The sequence below is a fragment of the Paroedura picta genome, chromosome 15 (assembly GCF_049243985.1).
Source record: "Paroedura picta isolate Pp20150507F chromosome 15, Ppicta_v3.0, whole genome shotgun sequence".
Lineage (NCBI taxonomy): Eukaryota > Metazoa > Chordata > Lepidosauria > Squamata > Gekkonidae > Paroedura > Paroedura picta.
Genome location: NC_135383.1, coordinates 20,648,389 through 20,669,363, shown reverse-complemented (window position 1 = coordinate 20,669,363; position 20,975 = coordinate 20,648,389). Strand labels below are relative to the sequence as shown.

Here is a 20,975-nt window from a genome sequence, read left to right as displayed (position 1 = left end):
TAAAACAATGGGGAAATAGAGTTTGTGTACTGAGGAAGGGAGGATGATGGCAGAAAGTGCAGAGTGGGTGGAATGACCTTGATGAGGGTGGGGAATGACCTCTGAGAGGCAGCAAAAGGGCAGAGCTGAAATCCTAGGGGATGGGTACACTTTTGAATTACTTTCGATTTAGAAGTGAAACAAGGGAAAAACCTACACAAAAGAACACTCACAAAACCCAGGGAAACAGTGAACAGAAAGTGAGCTGAGCAATGAAGGGAGGAAAATCAATGCAAAACAAAAAAATCTTCAATGGACATTCACAGTGAAAGTAAGGGAAAACGCCTGTGCCTAAGAGGCTTAGGTCTCTGTATTCTCCTATTCATGTTCCTGTTCTTTGACGACAGAGTCCATGGCTTTAGAAAAAGTAATACGGCATAACATGGCACAAACTTTTGCAGACATCGCCACTGTACCCAAGGGCCAGTAGTCTGGCCCATTCATTGATGCAAACAGAGTACTGAAGATCTACTCTCCTAAAAGTTTCCAAAGTCACTATTACCAAGTCTAGCTTCCTGGAGGCACTAGAGGGTCACAGAGCACCACAGGAGTGCCAGGCTCGAGAGAAGCATAAGGCCCTTCGAAGGATGTCCTCATCCTGCCAAAGTAAGGATAGGGCTGGCTGGAGCTATCTGACTCTGTGCCATTGTTCAAGAGCTCAGGTTGGCTGTGGCAGCTAACGGATCTAGTTGGAGCTATCCAAGGTCCTGTAGTGGGTCTCCAGCCAAGCCTGACCCTGACGTGACCCCATCCTTGGGAGCTCTTGCATGAATTTGCCTTGGCTCATTGGTCACCCAACCAAGACTGGACACCCGTCAAACAGCTTTCAATCCCTTGGCAGTTCCATACAAAGCCAGGGACAGAACCAAGCTTGTCCTCTGCTGCCAGAAAGCCTCTAGTTCTCAAAATGCACCTCTTTCCATGCTGCCTCTCGTGCCCGGGAGACTTTCATCTTTAACCTCTCCCTCCAAGGAATCAGTGGGTAGGGAGCAATTTCAAGCTTAACCACTTTAAAACCCTTCCCCACCCCCCAAGTTTTTCCCTTAAGGATTTTGTAAGCTCTCGGTGGTTTAAACAGGCTGAGCAGCCCAGCCTAGCCTGATGTCATCAGCTCTTGAATGCTAAGCAGAGTTGGCATTGGCCAGTACGTGGATGAGAGACCTCCAAAGAAAGACTGCCCAAGGGTTGCTATGCCAAAGCAAATTACCTCTGAACGTCTCTTGACCCATCTGGAAAGGGAAAGTCTACATCTTCCCAGTCCCACCCACATAATTATTTTCCCTGCTGCAATTGCCTGCAATGGTTACCTCCAAAGCATTCCTCCCTTCTCAGATTGCAAATTGCAAACCCTGCATGACTTATTCATGAGTAAAGATTTCCAGGGCAAAGGCTTTTCCTGGCCATGCTGAGTCACAGAAGACCAGCAGGGGGCCACATCTGGGCCTCATGCAGACCCCCCTCCAGAAGGAATGCAGAGGCTACCCCAAGAGACAGCTCACTTTCCCCCTCATCCTCTGAGTTGAAAGAAGCAAGGAGGCCATTGCAACTTACTGGCAGCAGGGCATGCTCTGAGGCTGCCTCTATCCAACAAGCTTCTGAAACCAATAGGAAAGTGGAGACAGAGAGATGACTCTCTTATTAGCCCTTCCTGGCTGAGGTCTTTCTCCTCAGAGCCAGTTTGGTGTAGTGGTTAGGAGTGCGGACTTCTAATCTGGCATGCCGGGTTCAATTCTGTGCTCCCCCACATGCAACCAGCTGGTTGACCTTGGGCTCGCCATGGCACTGATAAAAATGTTCTGACCGGACAGTGATATCAGCGCTCTCTCAGCCTCACCCACCCCACAGGGTGTCTGTTGTGGGAATGGGAAGGCGAATGTAAGCCGCTTTGAGCCTCCTTTGGGTAGGGAAAAGCGGCATATAAGAACCAACTCTTCTTCTTCTTCTAAGATCTGGGAGACCTAGGTTCACATTACTCAGCATGCCACAGAAGCTCCCAGGGTGATCTCAGGTGAGTCATTGTTTCACCTATCTCAGATTCATCCAGGTGGCCATGTTGGCTTGAAGCAGCAGGACAAAGTTCGAGTCCAGGGGCATCTTTAAGACCATCAAAGTTTTATTCAAGGTGTGAGCTTTCATGTGCATGCTTTCTATCTCAGAATGTTGTGAGGATAAAACAGAGGGGGGGGATGTTGTAAATAGTTTCTTGGGGGGTAATGAAGGGCATCAGTCAACCAATTGGCTTCACAGACCAGCAGTATGATGGGTTATTGTGAAGGTTACCAACCCCGGGTTAGGAGGTTCCTGGAGATCCAGGGGCAAAACCTGAGGAGGGAAGTGTATGATGTCATAGACTCCACCCTCCAGACCAGCTATATTCTCCAGGGCAGCTTTTCTGCAGAGTCTGGAAAGCAATGGTAATCCCTGGAAGATGGCAAGCCTATTGTGTCACTCCCAGTGCGAATGACTGATAGACCCATCCTACAACCCCCAGCCTTGGTTGGGCAGGGAAGTAGGATGAGCCCCTGGGGTGCCTATTCTAGGGCAGTGGTCCCCAACCTTTTTATCCCTGGGGACCAGTCAAAGCTTGACAATTTTACTGAGGCCCAGGGGGGGGGTAGTCTTTTGCCGAGGGACATTGCCGCTGCCTGAGCCCCTGCTCTGCTTGCTTTCCCACCAGCACCCCTGATGTCCTGCCACCCACTGGGGGTGCTGCCAGTAGCAGCTGCGCAGTGCCACACCGAGGAGGAGCCCCAGCCATGGCAGCCACTTCAGAGTACCAAAGGTGAGCTGGTGGCAGAGTGGCAGGGCAGCCCCCGAGACAGCATCCAGGCAGGAGGAGGAGGAGGAGCCGCGGCCCAGTACCGAATGATCTACGGACCGGTACTGGTCCCCGGACCAGGGGTTGGGGACCACTGTTCTAGGGTATGGCAACCAAGGCTCATGCCCTGAGCACCATGATCAATGGAGGCACAGTGAGCCACGACAAGCCCGCACGGGTGATGAGAGCTGTGCATCCTACCAGCCTGTATCCAGTGATATTCTCCCTTGGAGGCAGAGGACAGCTCAGGGATGTGTGCACCGGCCACCGATGGCCCAGCCATCCTGTGCCACAGATCCGAAGCTGGGCATGGTGGGCGGCTGCTCAAGTGGGATGGAGCAATGATTGATGACCACCTGGCGTGAACCTCGGTGGCTTTCCATCTGGCCCAGGCATCTGCGTGGGCTACTCCCCCACTGGCAGCCAGTTCCTCCATCACACCTTCTGAATGGCCACAGCAGAGGGAAGGTAAGAGATAGGTCTCCTGCTGGTCCTTTGCAGCTGATGAAGAAGCTGAACAATGGGAGCTGAACAAATTCCTGGAATACTGTTTGTTCAGGGCAAAACTGTTCATTTTTTTTTGTCATTCGTTATTTGGTGTGCGACAGGATAAAACAGAAGTCTAGTGACTCTTTAACATCTGATGAAATGTATTCCTCGGTGGAGAATGGCAGGTGCCAGGGAGGGAGAGCCAGTTCATGGTGGGTGTTTCTCTGTGGTGGCCCCCGCCCCACCCCACCCCATGTCACCAAGACCCACCCACCTGCTTGCGCCAGGCACAAGAATGAGGGAGGGAGGGAGGTCCGTGCCCGGGCTAGACCACTTTAGAGTCCTCAAAATCCTCTCCATAGTTAATTAGAAAACTGGCCTAGCATGCAAAGTGCAGAGCAGACTTTCTCCTGAGTTGCCCCCCAGCAGCGACTCTCCTTCCCCAAACCTTCCCCCCCCCAAAAAAAACCCCTCACTCCCCTTATTGTCAGCCGTTCTGTTGCACGGTGCCTCTGCTGGTACCCCATGAACTCCCACTAGGCACGTAGTCTCTGGACTCACACCCCAAATGGAGATGAATGCAATCCATAATCTTAGTTTCTTCTCTTTTCTTTTGAAGTTTATTATTAATTCAGCACACCCTCCCCCCCCCACTCTTGCATACATTGAACTGGAGTTTAATTAGATGGTAACCGGAGGGGGGTTTGTGCTTACGAGGTAATAAATACTCCTGGAGCTAATAAAACTCTACGGCAGTAGATGTGGTTATTAATCTCCTGAATATAAAACAGTTATCAAATTCGCAGGAGGGTCCCCCTCCTCCGGTTATTACTCGGAGGTTTATTGATTAAATAACTTTGGCAATTCATTGGCAATTTCTCCCCATGCCACCTTTATGGGACACGCACTTAAGGCTGAGTGTGGGGATCCCAGCCCCAAAAGCTCCACATCCCCAGCTGGATCCTTTGCTGTCCTCAGATAGCATCCCTCAAATGCCTGCTGGCCACCCACCCTGCCAGCACAGTGGGTTTCATCTCAACGTGGCTTAGAATTGAGCTTCTGGGAGCCAGGATTTGCATCTGGGAATGAGATGGGATGAACTGCCATTGCGAAACTGAGTGCAAGGCTCTGACCAATGAGACTGCCAGATCTGGAGGAGCTTGACCTTCTGTGGCCTATTGGGGCAAGTGGGTTTACCTTTTATCTATTGGGATATGTGGTTCATGGAGCAGAGGTTTGCCCAGTCCTAGAAGCATGACATTGAGTGTCTAAATCTCCCCTGAAAGATATTGCAAAAATGTTCATCTTACGGAATTGTTCAAGTAGATCCAGTTCACATTCAGCCTGATGTCAGAAGAACGGAAAGGAGCCTAATCAAAAGGAAACTTTCCCTATCACAAATGACCAGCTTGGCTGGCACTATGTGTGTGGGAGTCAGAAGGCATTGTCTCTACAAGAGAGACATGCAGGGACTCCATGTGTCTCCATGGAAGGCCATGGAAAGGGAAAGAAGGTGTCCGAGGGCAGCTCCCAGTTTAATGCAAAGAGAGGCACTCCCCTTCCCAGTGTCTAGACACACCTAGTCATTCACTCCAATATCATTGGATCTCTTTCGCCAGCTTTTCTCCTTTTCCCCTGGTAGCTTCTCCACAGGAACATTCTGGCCAAATTCCACAGACTCATGGAGGGTGCCTCGCTTCCTTCTGTATCCCTCCCTACACAATTTCTTCTTTCGGAGCATTTGGCCTGGTGCACCTTATCTGCCCCCAATTTGTGTTCCTGCACAAGAGCTGGCGCAGTGAAGTTCCCAGTGCATAAACGGTCCTAGTGAGCTTCCACAGCAGTCTGGGGATTTACAGCTGGGTCTCCCAGATCCTAGTTTCAAACTCCAACCACTACATGACATAGGCTTTTGCGAGGTGGCTGCTGTTGAGCTAGCAAGCAGCCAGTTCTGGGTGAGTCATGGAAGTGGCATGATAGCAAGTTCCAGTGGCTGTGGCCAGGCCTGGCCCTCATGAGGCCTCCTCAAAGCCAAAACAGCCCTGTAATGGGCCTCTTCCCCTTCCTTTTCCTGACAGAAACCAAGGCTTGAAGGCTGACAATATGGTTACAGTTTCCTAGAGATGGCCACTGAGGATATCTGTTTCTTAAAGCAACAGGTGCTCCTACCATGGGATTTTTTAACTCTATGAGAGTTTGTGACTGTTTGTGTTTAGGTTTCCAGGTTTCTTGCAATTGTGTTTTTTCTCAGGTTAATAAAAGCATTTGCTTTGTCTGTCCATGGCCCCAAATTTCGGATTTAAGTATCTACATATGGGCCACACTAAGCACAGGTCAATAATACTGTTGAATGTTGTAAATTATTGATCAGGTAAAATCAATTTGAGTGACCGACCTTTTCTACACCAGGAATTTGCCCCGACTCACCACTTGTCCAGTGGTGGGGCAAATTCCAGGTTCTGCTCGACTTTTGCACCAGACCAGGCCATTCTAGGCCTGGCTCGACTCAGGCTCTCATTTTTTGCCCCCAGCAGCCACAGGGCCTATGTCAAGCCTGGGCCATCCAGAATGAAAGTGTCAGGTCACAGTGGTCTGGTTCCTCCCCACCCACTTTGTGACCAGAGTTCGAAAACTTGCTATCTGGCTTTGGAGAGCACAGGCCACATTTTTTCAACAGAGCTAACAAAGGACCATGAGAAAAGACTTGCATAAAACCGCTCGTTTTATAATCCCAAGGCATGTGTGCATTTTCTTCAAATCAAGCAACTGTTCCAAAGTTTCTCATATTAAATCTCCAAGCAGAACGCTATTCATAGACGTTATGCAGATGGCTGCCCCCTCTGGGAAAAACACACAGAGACCCAAAAGTTTATGAAAAATGGCTGTACCTTTGGGGAATATGTTTTAAACCTGGGATAACTAGATGAAGATATCTAACTCTGCTACTTTATACCTGACATGTATTCCTAGTTTGGTAAAATTGGCATTTTACGTGGCATTTTGTTTCCTATGGGCTCCTGCTAATATGGGAGATGGCAGGCATCAAATTTATTCAAGTTTTCACTGTCAACAACATCATTAACCAAATCCCTCAATTTCAGAGTTAATAAAAGCATCTGGGTTTTCTAGCAAAGCAAGCCTGGCTTGCATATTTATACGGCATATATAGATGAATTTGCACTGGACCAAATTTGCATATTAATGAAAGACTAATTGCTCTTTACAGCTAGTTTCATGCAAATGCATTTACTACATATTGTATGATTCTCCCCCTCTCCCCAATGCTTGAAAAGTAGCTAGTAAATAGAGGGGGGGCTTTAAAAATAAAGCTATAGCAATATTTGAGAGAGGAAAGAGGTTCTAAAAATTATGTTGAAGTTGTAACCAGATCTTGCATGCATATCTTTCCCCTAAAATCACAAGCAGTTGGAACAACATGGACTTTGTTTTGAGATATTCAGTCCACCACCTCAACATTTAATGGTCGTGATTATAAAATCTGGCTCAGTCTGAGTCCCATTTATAGCAATGTTAATTGTTATAGAGAAGTTTCCAGTCCTCCGCAGACCCATGAACTCTCAGCTGACCTGCTTTCAAATCTCTCTTCAGACCCCTGAGTTCCCAACAGGCTTGGAAAGGCCTCTGATGAAGTCACAGCATCTATCCACTACACAGGTGAGCAATGGGTCAAAGGAGAAGAGCTGTTTTTTTTATACACTGCTTTTCATTTCCCAAAAGAGTCCCAAAGTGTCTTCCAAGCATCTTTCCCTTCCTTTCCCCAACACAGACACCCTGTGAGGTAGGTGGGGCTGGGAGCTCTGAAAGAACTGCTCAGTGAAAACAGCCCTATGAGATCTGTGACTGCCCCAAGGTCACCCAGCTGGCTGCATGTGGAAGTGAAGCAGGGAATCAAACCTTGTTCTCCAGAGGCTGTTGCTCTTTAACCATTATACCAAGCTGACTCTTGTCTCAACACTGTTTAGCATAGACTATGAGCTGTGCAGGAAAGAAGCCAAAGGATTATAAAACTCCTATGCATTCACACACACACAAACCTCCTCAACCCCCCCAGATCAGGACTGGTGACAGAGGGGGGACTTTCAATCTGACCATTGAACTGCTGTTGATGCTGCAAAGGGGAACACATTGAGAATCTATAATAGGGATAGAGCCATCATGGTGTAGTGGTTAAGAGTAGCAGCTTCTAATCTGGCAAGCTGGGTTTGATTCCCCGCTCCTCCTCTGCATGAAGCCAGCTGGGTGTCCTTGGGCATCCAACAGACATCTGGGTGGTTTAAAAGCTGTGGAAAAAACTTGGAGAAGTCAGAAGTCTCTGCAGAACAGCACAATTAGCTTTCTCTGATGAGGTCTAGCCCTGCTGGTGGACCTCCTGATGGGACCACAGAGACCATTTCCACACTGGGAACATCACTGTCATGCAGGAGCACAAATCCTTGCCAGATGAAGTGCAGCGGGCCAAATGCTCCCCTGTGCGGGAACAGGAAGAGGCAGGGTAACCTGCCCCAACTCAAAACTCCAGCCTGCAGCCCAGCACGAAGCCTCTGATGCAGAAGCAGTCAGGGTGTTGGCCTGGTTGGCCCATTGGCTTGACCCAACATGGCTTCTCTTATGTTCCTCAGTCTCAGTCATGCATGCCAGGGCTTCAGGGATGCCAAGTACTGCAGTGCTGTCCTACTCAAAGGTACCCCCTTCTCTGCCCACTGTATGAAGTTATCTGACTTAGGAGGGTGGCACTCTGCTTAGGATGGCATTCTTGAGAGCTTATTTTCTCTTAAATTCCTGGCATCATACAACACCGAGATTTAAATGAGGGACTCCACATTTTGTTGGGTGTGTTGGAGACTGGAAAGAGAGCGAACACAGGAGGGGCCAGGAATCTGGTCTCGACTGTTCCACAGGAGAACAGCAATATGGAGGTAAGGACAGACTGGGGGTGAGGTGGGAGTTTCTGTTCAAATCCAAAGCAGTTCCAAATTTTCAGGAAACAAATCTGAAGGAAGCAATAAGTCTTGGAATCAAAACTGCCCAGAAAAACAGAAGGAACATCTATTGTGCTAAGAAAGTCCACTGAATTCCAAGGCTGTTGGGGGTCACATGACAACCACAGCAATACTGCCAAACATTCCGAGCCTTGATTTCTGGAAAGCAAAGCTGTGGGATAGAGGGCAGGACTAGACTGAGGGCCCAAAATAGCCCCAGAGAGATCCCTGAAAAGTCCAGGAGCAACTTCTGGAGACTCACAACTGAGATCATTGAGCCTGACTTGGCAGCAGTGGTGGAGGAGCCTCACGCCTGAGCTGACAGAGGCAGCTGGGACTTCCCCTGAGCTGACAGCCCCTACACAACGGAGCCAGACTTTTCCCAGGGAGACCTTGATGGATAGGCAAGGAGGAAAGAAAGCTCAAGGCAGGAGAACAAATAAAAGTAGGTTGGCTGGTGAGTCAGAAGAAGAAGAAGAGAAAGGATTAGGCTTTATGCATCTGAGAAATCCCTGAAATATTCTTCAGGCCGAGAAACCTCAGAAGTGGTGCGATTGTGTAGCATATGGTTGGGAAGCAGAGCTGTGGACACGCCCACCCGGGGCCCCTCTCCTTTCCACCGCCACCAAGCCCATCATTGGCCATTTCAGGAGGGGTGGGTGAGTTGACATGACCATATGCAGTCACATCCCCCGATAAATGTTTAACAATTTTGAGAAATATCTAAAAATGCACTCACTCCCACCCATTCGAGAAACCCTTCTAGAGCCATCAAGGAATCCCAGGTTTCTATGAAACCCTGGTTGAGAAAGCCTGCCACAGGGGAACCCATCATTGGAACAATTTTTACAAGAACTGGGCTTTCGGTTTCCTCAGAGGGCACTCTGAATGTCTGCATGGACATGGGGGTTCAAACTCTATTTTGAACAGCAGAGGGCATGTAGCTGTCCTAGCTCCTAATGCGATTCTTCTTCTGTAATACATGATTCTGGTTGGCACCTCAAAGAGAAACTCAGGGAACCAGAATCAGAGTTTGGACTGGGAACCAGTGTTTTATTTTTTGAAGGTGACAGTGGGCATAGTGTTGGGAAGTGGCATTAGTGTTAGTCCAAGGATTGCTTTGGGGTCCCGCCTGCCCCAGTATCTGCCTGTGTGATTGTTCTGGGGTCATCCGCCTTTGGAGCTACTGGCACATGAGCTGGCTTTTGGACCAGGAAACACTATGTAAATATCATCCCAAAGGGTCCCTTGGAAGTGGAATGTATGATATGTGGTGATCCAAATCTTGTTTTGGGGTGCAGAGGGCATGCAGGCCTCTTGGAGACACTCCAAATATAAGCTTGATGCACCAGAACCGTTGTTTGGACTGGGACCCATGCTATGTCCTACAGCAAGGGACCGTCTCTGGAAGATGGGGATGACTATCATTTGAGGAGGTTCAAAAAACATTTAGGGGGCAGCTGGGCCCAAGTGTCTGACTGTGTGATTGTCGTAAGGCACCCCACTTTGGAGCTGCTAGCACAGGAACAGGACTTTAGACCTGGAATGAGCGTATATCCTCTCAGAAGGCAAAGTTCCCTGAAGGAGTGAGGAGTCAGAAATTTCCAAACTTTATTGGGGGTTAAGAGGGCATGAAGCTGTTCCAGTTCCTTATCAAAATCTTTTTAACACAGCTTCTCAGGGGAAACCCAAAAAGAAGCCTCTGATGCAAGAAGCAGTTTTTGGAAAAGGCACCAGTGTATGTTATATTATGCAGGTCCATGTCCTGAGTTGAAATGTGTTATTGTGGGTGATCCAAAGTTAGTATTGGAGGACAGCCTGGCCTCACGATCTGCCTGTGTGACTGTGCTGAGTTATCATGGTGTCGTCTTTTAGGAAGTGGGAATGGGAGCAGGCTGAGATGGATCCAGCCCTGAGTTCTCAAACTGGCCATGAAGCACTATTCTGTGTTTCTCCACCAATCGCCATTACCTAGACAGGAGGTCTTGTGACCTGCCAGCTTGAGAAGAAGGCACGCTCAGAGTCTGTGTGGCAAGCTGTATTGGCTGGATGAAGAGAAAGAGGAGGAAAGAAGAAGTCCTTGTGTTTGGACTCCTTCATTATGACCCAGTGGTAACCAGAAAGTAGTTGGAACATGCCAGTGGGGAACCCTGAACACTAAGCCACGTGGTGTGGCCCCTGGCTCTGGGCCGTCTTGTCACTCTGCATGCCAAAACCGCAAGGTTGATGGGAAGAGCCAACTGAGGCAAGGCAAACCACACAAGCTCCATCTCCCCCAGTTCTCAGGATGAAGGGCAGGATGACATTACAACCCAGCAAAGGGGAAGGAGGATATCTGGGAGTGCCATCAATGGCACTCTTTCAGAATGTGGGAATGAGAGCAGGCTGAGGTGGAACCGGCCCTGAGTTCTCAAATGGGCCTTGATGCGCAATTCTGTGTTTCTCCACCAGACTTAGGAAGCTTGCAGATCCAGGGCAGCAAGTTAACTATAGAGAAGAGGGCATCATGCGGATGGTTGGAGGTTGACCGAGAAGGCAAGTTATTCTGCGAAAACAGGAGGGCTTGTAGTGTAAGCAGAGAGCACCTGGCAACTTGAAGCCTGGCAGGATGGCATGCCTGAAGCTCCTGATGACGTCAGCTGACAGAAGCTGGCGGCAGTCAGTCAGAGGGAGGGGGTGGATATCAGTGGCTGGTCGCTGGGGGGAGGGATTGCATAAGGATGGAGAGTGAGTGTGTGAATGAGTGGAGCCCTGTGTGCCCATCCGTTTGTACGGACAGGACTTGAGCGCTCATCTGTCTGAATGAACAGGGCTTGCATGGCCATCTGATCCAACGGACAGGGCTTGAGTGCCCATCCATTCCAATGGACAGGGCTTGAGTGCCCATCTGTCCAGATGGACAGGTCTTGAGGGCTCATCTGTCCAGACAGACAGAGCTTGATAGCCCATCCGTTCACAAGGACAGGGCTTGAGTGCTTGTCACTTCAGACATATGGAGCACAGTGCCTGTCCCTTAAGATGGATGGAACCCTTCAGGCTTATGGAGCTGGGGTTCCCGTTCATTCTGGTGGATGGAGTGGGGGTGTTCTGGTGGACAGAGCTTATCTGTGTATGAATGGAGAGTGAATGTGAGTGGTAGGCATGGGCACAAACCAGCTCACCAATTAATGTTCATGAATATTTTAAGCCTGCAGTCACAAATTTGCATGAACTGTTCAAGAGTTGGTGGCAGTTCATGTTTTGATCAGAGAGTAGGGATTGAAAGGGACTCAGGGCCATCCTCTTAAACCAAAGGCAGTGCAGGAGCCTGGAGAATGCAGTGGAGAGAAGTGGAAGAGCTGGCCCTGCTTACCATCTGTTTTCCTTGCAGGAACTTCCCGGGGGTGTATTGAGGAGGTGCGCCCGCAAGCCCTTAAGAGAGTTGTCAACATTAAAAGAAGTGAGCACTGTTCCCCACCTCCTTCCCATCCATTCCCTCTCCACCTCTCCTGATCCCAATTATGTTGCGTAGCCGAGGAGGCCTTGTGACCTGCCAGCTTGAGAGAAAGGCATGCTCAGGGTCTGTGTGGCAAGCTGTATTAGCTGGATGAGGAGAAAGAGGAGGAAAGAAGGAGTCCTTCATTATGGCCTAGTGGTAACCAGACATGTGGTTGGAACATGCTGGTTGGGAGCCCTGAGCACTAAGCCATGTGGCGTGGTCCCTGGCTCTGGGCTGTCTTGCCACTCTGCATACTGAAATCGCAAGGTTGATGGGAGGAGCCAACTGTGGCAAGTGAAACCACGCAAGCTCCATCTCTCCCAGCTCTCTGGATGAAGGGAAGGATGACATTGTAACTCAACAAAGGAGAAGGAAGGTATCTGGGAATGCCAGCAATGGGGCTCACAGTGTCCTCTTTCAGAAAGTGGGAATGGGAGCGGGCTGAGGTGGAACCAGCCCTCAAATTGGCCTTAATGCACTATTCTGTGTTTCTCCACCAGACTTAGGAAGCTTGCAGGTCCAGGGCAGGAAGTTACCTGTCATGGAGAAGAGGGTGACGTGTGGACGGATGGAGGTGGAGCAAGAGGGCAAGTTCTTCCTTGAAAGCGGGAGGGATTGCTGTGTAAGCAGGGGACAGCTCAAAGCCTGGTGGGATGCCATACCTGAAGCTCTTGATGACATTGGCTGGCAGAAACTGGCAGTAGTCAGCCAGCAGGAGGGGGTGGACATTGATGGAATTAAATGTGAGGGGTGGGCATGGTAATGAACCAGCTCACCAATTAAAATTTTTAGGCTGCTGTTACAAACGTCCATTAACTTTTGGAGAGTTGGTGGCAATTCGCGTTTTGATCAGAGAGCAGGGGTTGAAAGGGACTCAGGGCCGTCCCCTTAAACTGAAGGCAGCGGAGGAGCCTAGGGGATGCCAGTGGAGGGAAGTGGAGGAGCTGGCCCTGTTGACCATGGGTTTTTCTTTCAGGGACTTCTCGGGGGAGTTTTTATGAGGTGTGCCCACAAGCTGTCAAGAGAGTTGTCAACATTAAAAGAGGTGAGCAATGTTCCCCAACTCCTTCCATTCCCTTCCCTCTCCACCTCTGCTGATCCCGATTCCATTGCTTAGCCAAGGAGGCCTTGTTACCTGCCAGTTTGAAAGGAAGGCAGACTCAGGGTCTGTCTGGCAAGCTGTACTGGCTGGATGAAGAGAAAGAGGAGGAGTGAAGGAATCCTTGCGTTCGGACTCCTTCATTATGGCCGAGTGGTAACCAGACAGTGGTTAGAACATACCGGTGGGGAACCCTGAGCACTAAGCCATTTGGTGTGGTCCCTGCCTCTGGGCCATCTTGTCACTCCGCAGACTGAAATCACAATGTTGATGGGAGAAGCCAGCTGTGGCAAGTGAAACCACCCAAGCTCCATCTCACTCTGCTCTCTGGATGAAGGGCAGGATGACATTGTAACCCAGCAAAGGAGAAAGAAGGTATATGGGAGTGCCATACATGGTGTTCACCATCCTCTTTCAGAACATGGGAATGGGATGGAACCACACCTGGTTACTGAAACTGGCCAAACGCAGTTGGTCCTTGAACAGCTGGAACAGAGAGTTGTGAGGATGGAGCAGAGTTGTTCTCTCTTGCCCCGGAAGGATGGACCAGAATCAATGGGATGAAATTAATTCAAAAGAAATTCCATCTAAACATCCAGAAGAAGTTCCTGACAGTTAGAGCGGTTTCTCAGTGGAACAGGCTTTCTCGGGAGGTGGTGGGTTTTCCATCTTTGGAAATGTTTAAACAGAGGCTGGATAGCCATTTGACGGAGAGGATGATTCTGTGAAGGTTCAAGGGGGTGCAGGTTACAGTGGATTAGGGTTGTGAGTGTCCTGCGTAGCATGTGGGTTGGACTAGATGACCCAGGAGGTACCTTCCAACTCTATGATTCTATGATTTCCATGATTCTATGACACCCTATTCTGTGTTTCTCTACCAGACTTAGGAAGCTTACAGATCCCGGGCAGGAAAGGAACTGATAAGGAGAAGAGGGCGATGTGTGGACGGATGGAAGTGGATCGAGAAGGCAAGTCCTTCCATAAAGGTGGGAGGGATTGCAGTGTAAGCAGGGGCAACTGGAAGCCTGGTGGGATGCCATACCTGAAGCTCCTGATGATGTTGGCTGACAGAAGCTGATGGCGGTTGGCCGGGGGTAGGGGTGGACATAGGTGGAAGGAAGCTGGGGGGAGTGGATTGTATAGGGGTGGAGAGTGAGAGTGTGAGTGAATGGAATCCTGGGTGCTCATTCGTTCTGACAAACAGGGATTGAGAGACATGGACATGATCACATGGACAGGGCCAGAGTGCTAGTCCATTCAGATGGAAAGCGCACAGTGCCCGACCCTTCAGCTGGGCGGAGCAGGGTGCCCATTTGTTCTGCTGGACAGAGTTTGACAGTGTATGGATGGAGAGTAAATGCGAGGGATAGGCGTGGGCACAAACCCGCTCACCAATTCAAGTTCATGACTATTTTTAGCCTGCCATCACAAACTTCCATGAACTTTTCAAGAGTTCTTGGTGGTTCATGTTTTGACCGGACATCAGGGGTTGAAAGCGACTCAGGGTCATCCCCTTAAACCCCTGCTTTCTGCTTCATGCTCCTCTGTTGTTTTTTGCAGCCTTCTTGGGGACTAGAAGGCAGGGGCTGAAAGGGACTTTTTTTTTTTTGTAGAATTTTTTTGTTCAATATATAGAGAAACACTCCAGCTTGCATATTATAGAACTGCTCTGCGAATAACTGAAAAATAATATGTAAAGCTACCAATTGACAGTACATCTCTTGTTCTTTTACATCACTCTAATAGCATAGACCATGTACTGCTTTTTCTTCAGAGTTTATCTTTCCCTCCAGACTTTCACAATCTGAAAGTCGATTATTTCTCTTCTGAATTCCAAATTTGATACCTTTTGCTTCAAATATGCAAGTTTTGCCACTATCCCATATTCCAACATTTTGTCTAACCAGTCAGTAGTATCTGGTAAGGATTCTTTTTTCTATCTTGCTGCATAAAGGATCATAGCAGTTGCTCTTGCCATGCATTTAACAAGGTCATTATACATTTTCATATGATTACTGATCATATTTTGTAACGTCCATTTTGGATCCAGTGCAAATTTCATTTTCAATCTCTTTTGCCTCTCCTCGTGAATCATAATCCAGCATTTCCAGGTTTTCTAGCAAATCCACCAGATGTGTTAAAATGATGCATCTATATCCTGCTGTTTTTGGCATTGGCCGTTAGAACTCTTTGCAATTCTTGCTCTATCTTGAGAAGCAGGATACTACCTAAAAACCATTTTATCACAGTTTTCTGTTAGCATATGACTTTTAGTACATTAATTTGCCCCACAATGCCTCCCACTGAGTGAGACTTCAGTTCTTTCCAAGGATTCAAGCCCATTTTGTCATACAGTCCTTAACGTCATCATTCAGAGTCATACCACAATAACAATCTCTAGATTTTGCCTAACCAAGATTTTGTTGGTGTGTGTGGTTGAGGGATGAAGGGGGAAGTAATGCACAGCTTGAAACCAATGGACGTGAGCCTGCAGCTGCCAGCTGGCCAACCAAAGGCAGCAGAGGAGCCTGGGATATTCCCAATGGAGGAGCTAGCCCTGCTCACCCTGTGTTTTCCTTGCAGGGACTTCTCGGGGGAGTTTTTATGAAGTGTGCCCGCAAGCCCTCAAGATAGTTGTCAACTTTAAAAGAGGTGAGCACTGTTCCCAACTCCTTCCCATCCCTTCCCTCCTCACCACTCCTGACCCCCATTCTGTTGCTTAGTCAAGCAGACCTTGTGATGAGTTTGAGAGGAAGGCATGCTCAGGGTCTGTCTGGCAAGCTATATTGGCTGGGCAAAGAGAAATAGGAGGAGTGAAGGGGTCCTTGTTATCAGATTCTTTCATTATGGCCTAGTGGTAACCAGACAGTGGTTGGAACACGCTGGTTGGTAGCCCTGAGCACTAAGCCATATGGCGTGTCCCTTGGCTCTGGGCCATCTTGTCACTCAGCATGCCAAAATTACCAGGTTGTTGGGAGTAGCCAACTGAGGCAAGCTTGAAGTCCCGTGCCCCATCCCCCCCCAGCTTTCTCAATGAAGGGTGGGGTGACATTGTAATCCAGCAATGGGGGAGGAAGTTATCTGGGAGTGCCACCCATGGGACACACTGTGTCCTCTTTCAGAAAGTAGACTTTGAGTAGAGAAAAGCAGCAAATAAGAACCAACTCTTCTTCTTCAATGGGCTTCCTTGTGCCCAAGTGAGCATTCCTGAATGGTTCTGTTGGAGAAAACTGACATTGGCCACAATTCTGATGGGGACCTTGGGACATTTGTTTACTGAAGTTCATCCATACCTCTGTGTTTGAAATCACTACAGGCGTACAACAGGGAGATCCAACTGAGCCCCGCAATCCAGTTTAAAATGGATCAGAGCCAGAACAGGAGGAGGAAAATGCACCCAATGGTATGACATTGGACTTTCAGGGAGCAAATAGGGTCAACCCATGCCCTCATCAATGACTCCCACCAAACTACCAACCCAGCCAACCACCATCCACTTTTCCTTCCATGTTTTTGACAAACTATCTGTTACTGTTTAACCTGACAAGTGTGTGAACAAACACATGCATAGGTCTACCTTTAAAGATTCATGTCACCCCAACTTTCACATTCTTTTCCAGAAAAAAATGGACTGTTGTTTAAGCATGGAACTGAGGGCTTCTGTGGCCTAATTCACTCCCTTGGGTGCAGCTGAGGAGCGAGATGAGGGTCCTGCTGCGCAATCTGTCAACACACAGCTGGAGAACATGCGGAGGAGAAACAGAAGAGTTGCCATACTCAGCTATATGGCTCAGCAGATCCTTGACCAGGCAAGGCTCCAGCATGAGCACACAGATACCAAGCTTGACCACTGGATGGAGAGGGAGGAACAGCACCTGCATGCCATGCTGGAAGATGGGGAGAGAGATCGGACAGTGTTCAGGGATGTCATGACATCATGAGGTCAGCAGTAGACGTGATTTCTGGCATCAGAGACGTGTTGCTTGACATCCAGCATGCCAGTCAAGCATGGCAAGGCAGAGCACACAGCCCAGAGCTGCACTGACTCCAGAGGAAGCGAGCACAAGTGTTACAGCTGGGCATAGGCATGTGGCTGGAACACTGACCCCTGGGGAAACAGGCAAAAGTTGCACATCTGGGCACGGCCATGCATCTGCAATACTGACTCCATTGTTGAACAACGTAAATCTGCCCCCTCAGGAGGCCATAGGCCAGGGTGTTGGTTCACAGAGAACTCTGGTCTTGCCCAGGAGAGGTAAATGCCCAATTATAAAAACATTTGACCTGTAAGTGGGATGCAATCACTGTTTACATCCCTCCCTCTCCAAAAGTTGACAATGCTTTGTTTTGGGTCATTCAATATTAAGCATTTTTGTTTGTGTGTGTGATTGTGTGTGTGTGTTTGTTTGTCTCAGTAAATTAAAAATATGCATTCATACATTTTTTAATTACAAATTGTAACAAATAACCAGAAACCCCAACAACAACAAAAAACAAAAACAGACTTGTTACCCAACACAAAAATCCCAACGAGAAACTTTACTCCTGCTCCTCCACCTAACTCATCCCGAGTTCAGGACACTTTTCTATGAAAGATCTCTGTCTCGCCTCTCCACCTTCTCCAACCTTGCCTCAATCATCCTGAGCTGGCAGTTAACTCTGTGCACTGTTGGGAAAAGGAAGAGAGAATGTTCATCTTGTTACATTTTATTACATAGAATCAGAGAATCATAGAGTTGGAAGAAACGTCCTAAGTCATCCAGTCCAACCCCCTGCAGGACACTCACAACCCTGTAACTGTAACCTGCTACCTCCTTGAACCTTGAAATGTTTATCTCATGCACAGGTAGCATAACCCTGGTAGCATTGGGAGCGTATCATTTTCCTCAGTTCTGCAAGGGATCCCTCCACCATTGTGGACCGTCCCTCCCCTTCAGGCTCCACCTGCCCTGATGTTCTTTTGAAATAAAGGAGATGTGTGGTCCACTAAATTGTTTTGCCAGCAAATCACACCATATCCTTTATGGCCATTCCCATACTCCCTTACAAATTCTCAAGATAAAACTTGCCTGGCACTGGATCTGGAGAGAGGTGAGGTGCTGCCTGACTCTCCTTTGCCTGACTCTCATCATCCTCTCCCCCCTGCATTACTTGTACCTTGGTCACCCCGGAACTTGTAGCTTTGGAGGCAAAGGGAGACAGTTTAGACCTTCAGAGCTTTAATTTGGCTGTGGATGTATGCAACACTTGACTTTCATTGCACTTTAATATGAAACCAGTCTGGAGACCGTTGGCCAGTCTGTTTTGGCCAACAAGAGGCCCTAATTAAGAGCCAGTCAATTAATGTAGAAGGATGCCTACTCAACATGCATTCCCTCTATAAAGAATCATAGAATAATAGACTGTTCAAGGGGGGGACAGGTTACAGTGGATGGGCAATAGGGATGTGAGTGTCCTGCATAGTGCAGAGGGTTGGACTAGATGACCCAGGAGGTCCCTTCCAACTTTGTTGTTCTATGATTCTATGATTCCATGGGACAATGGCAAAACTTGCATATTTGAAGCAAAAGGCATCACATTTGGAATTCAGAAGAAGTGAAGTCCAATTTTAGATTATATGGGCCGTTTTAAGGGGGGAAAGGAGGTGGAAAGAAATAATAAACTTTCAGACTGTATATGTAAGCCTGGAGGAAAAGGTAAACTCTGAAGAAAAAGCAGTCTATGGTATTAGGGTGATGTAAAATAAGCAGAGATGTATTGTCAAATGGTAGCTTTAGGTTTTATTATTCGTTTCTTCGCTTTCCTTGGTATCAAACCAGAGAATAAAATATAGGGTGTGGTGGGAAATGTCCAGAAAAAATATCATAAATGTGCTTGTGCATCTTAATGCAATGTTATTTTTTTCTTCAAATACCAAACATTTTGCAGAACACTCCTTGACAGAGATTGCAGTGGTCCCGAGAACATGATCGCCATTTGGGCCCGACCATGAAAGAGACTTTTAGACATATAATTATATTTCACAGTGATTGTTCATCCTAGCGCTTTTTAAAATAAATTTTAAAAATGGCGGGCAGAAAGGAGGGACTAGAGGAGGTGGGTGGACTCGGTCTTTGAGGGCAACGCGGAGGGCGGGGAAAGAAGTGGAAAGCCACTTCGGATGCAGACCAAACACATTGGATTGCTGCGAATTGCTCCCCCCTTCCCCGGTAGGGGAGACAATTCACGGTTTTTCCCAACTGCGAAAAACAGCATGATTGCCGCTGATGGTGGCAATCTCACCAGATCTGCACCTCTAAAGAGCCCCGATTTTTGTGCAAAATTGGAAAATTTCCACGCAGCGGAAAAAGCGTTGCTGTGAAATTTTCTGAGTGCGGAATCCACCTAGGTGTTTATGGGCTGCCCCCACAGTGATTCTCAGCCACTATTCCCATCCCCCTTGTAGCGATATGTTTTTGCCACATTGAACACTCTTTCCCTCACAAGAGAAGACTGAGGAGAAACAGGAGTTGAGCAGTTCAGCCCTCTCTTCAGCATCGGTCATAATTTCACTTTCTTGTCCTCACAGCCGTCCTACAGAGTCCCTACTCTTTTTCTTACTTGAAATATAACTAAAGGACCCTTTTTTTTTGCTATGTTTAGCACTTCTTGTTAGCCTAAGCTCATATTTGTTGGGATTCTTGTTTTGCCTCCTTGCATGAAGCAGTGCATGATGGGAGTGCTCCATTTGACAGTTGGCTCTTGGCAGTTGGCTGTGAGTGAGACTCTCTCAGGTTTTTCTGTCAGTAAACGTAAAGGAATCCCTACCTCTATGTTGTGAATATCCAATGAAACAATCTAATAACCAGATTGTTAACTTTATGTGAACCAGGGGGAAAGAAAGTATATTTCAGAAGACCAGATTTTTACCTCAGAGAAATGGTTACCGCTAAAGATTGTGTTTGAGTAAACTCCAGTATGTGAATAAACATATTCAGTATTACTACAGAAGATGTTATAAGTTATGATTTGAAGTAAGAAGAAAATAACTTAGAAACTGCTGTTATTACCTGGCAGCTTTAATAGACCGTTTTCTCACTCCGATGAACAAACTCTGACTGAGAGATTGGTGTAAGTTGACCAGTTTACACAAAAAAGATTTCATCATATTTTATTTTTCCCCAGCTAAGATATTGATAGAAATCAAAATCCCAGTATTACTCTCAGTATTTTTACCATCAAACCCCAATATTATTGAGCTTTAGCTTTTCTAACGCTCTCCCTACAATCATTGGTTATTTGTTTATACTCATCCTTGGTAATAAGGCCTTCCTTCCATTTCCTAAATGACTCTTTTTGATTCCTCAGATCATTTGACAGCTGCGTATGGAGCCACCTTGGCTTCCTTAGGCTCCTTCCATCTTTTCTTCTCAAGGGAACTGTTTGTGATTGAGCCTTCAGTATTTCACCTTGCACTTGGACAAGCCAAGTATGACAAGCGTGCCCCAACCCTCACAGCTCTCTGGATGAAGGGCGAGATGACATTTTTAGCCCAGCAAAGGAGTAGAAAGATATCTGGGAGTCCTAGCCTTGGGGCTCATGGTGTCCTCTTTCAGAAAGTGGGAATGGGAGCGGGCTGAGCCGTGAGTTCTCAAATTGGCCTTGATGCCTTATTCTGTGTTTCTCCAGCAGACTTAGGAAGCTTGCAGATCCAGGGCAGGAAGTTAACTGACATGGAGAAGAGGTCAACGTGCAGATGGATGGAGGTGGATCAAGAAGGCATGTTTTTCCTAGAAAGCGGGTGATTGCGGTGTAAGCAGGGGGCAACTTGAAGCCTGGCAGGATGCCACGCCTGAAGTTCCACCAGGGTGAGGAAGCTTGCAGATCCAGGACAACATGATAACTGATACGGAGAAGAGGGTGATGTGCAGACAAATGGGGGAAGATCCAGAACACAAGTTCTTCCTTATTATCTGTCTTCAAAAATAATTTCCCCAGGCTGCTAACCCCCCGCCCTCTGTGGTCAGAATTATGTGTCAGCCCTGTTTATATTCTGTCCCCTTTTTTGACATT

General features: G+C 47.8%; 2 long non-coding RNA genes across 2 annotated transcripts; one reads left to right on the top strand and one right to left on the bottom strand.

Annotated features, from left to right (window-relative positions):
• The first annotated feature begins 15,504 nt into the window (after positions 1-15,504).
• On the top strand, positions 15,505-17,258 carry LOC143824536 (uncharacterized). The gene is made up of 3 exons (XR_013226794.1): positions 15,505-15,575; positions 16,240-16,326; positions 16,544-17,258. It is a non-coding gene; the product is annotated as an uncharacterized LOC143824536 (long non-coding RNA).
• Positions 17,259-17,351: 93 nt separating this feature from the next.
• Positions 17,352-19,827, bottom strand: LOC143824535 (uncharacterized). The gene is made up of 3 exons (XR_013226793.1): positions 19,524-19,827; positions 17,993-18,103; positions 17,352-17,589 (listed from the first exon to the last, which is right to left on the bottom strand). It is a non-coding gene; the product is annotated as an uncharacterized LOC143824535 (long non-coding RNA).
• Positions 19,828-20,975: the final 1,148 nt, after the last annotated feature.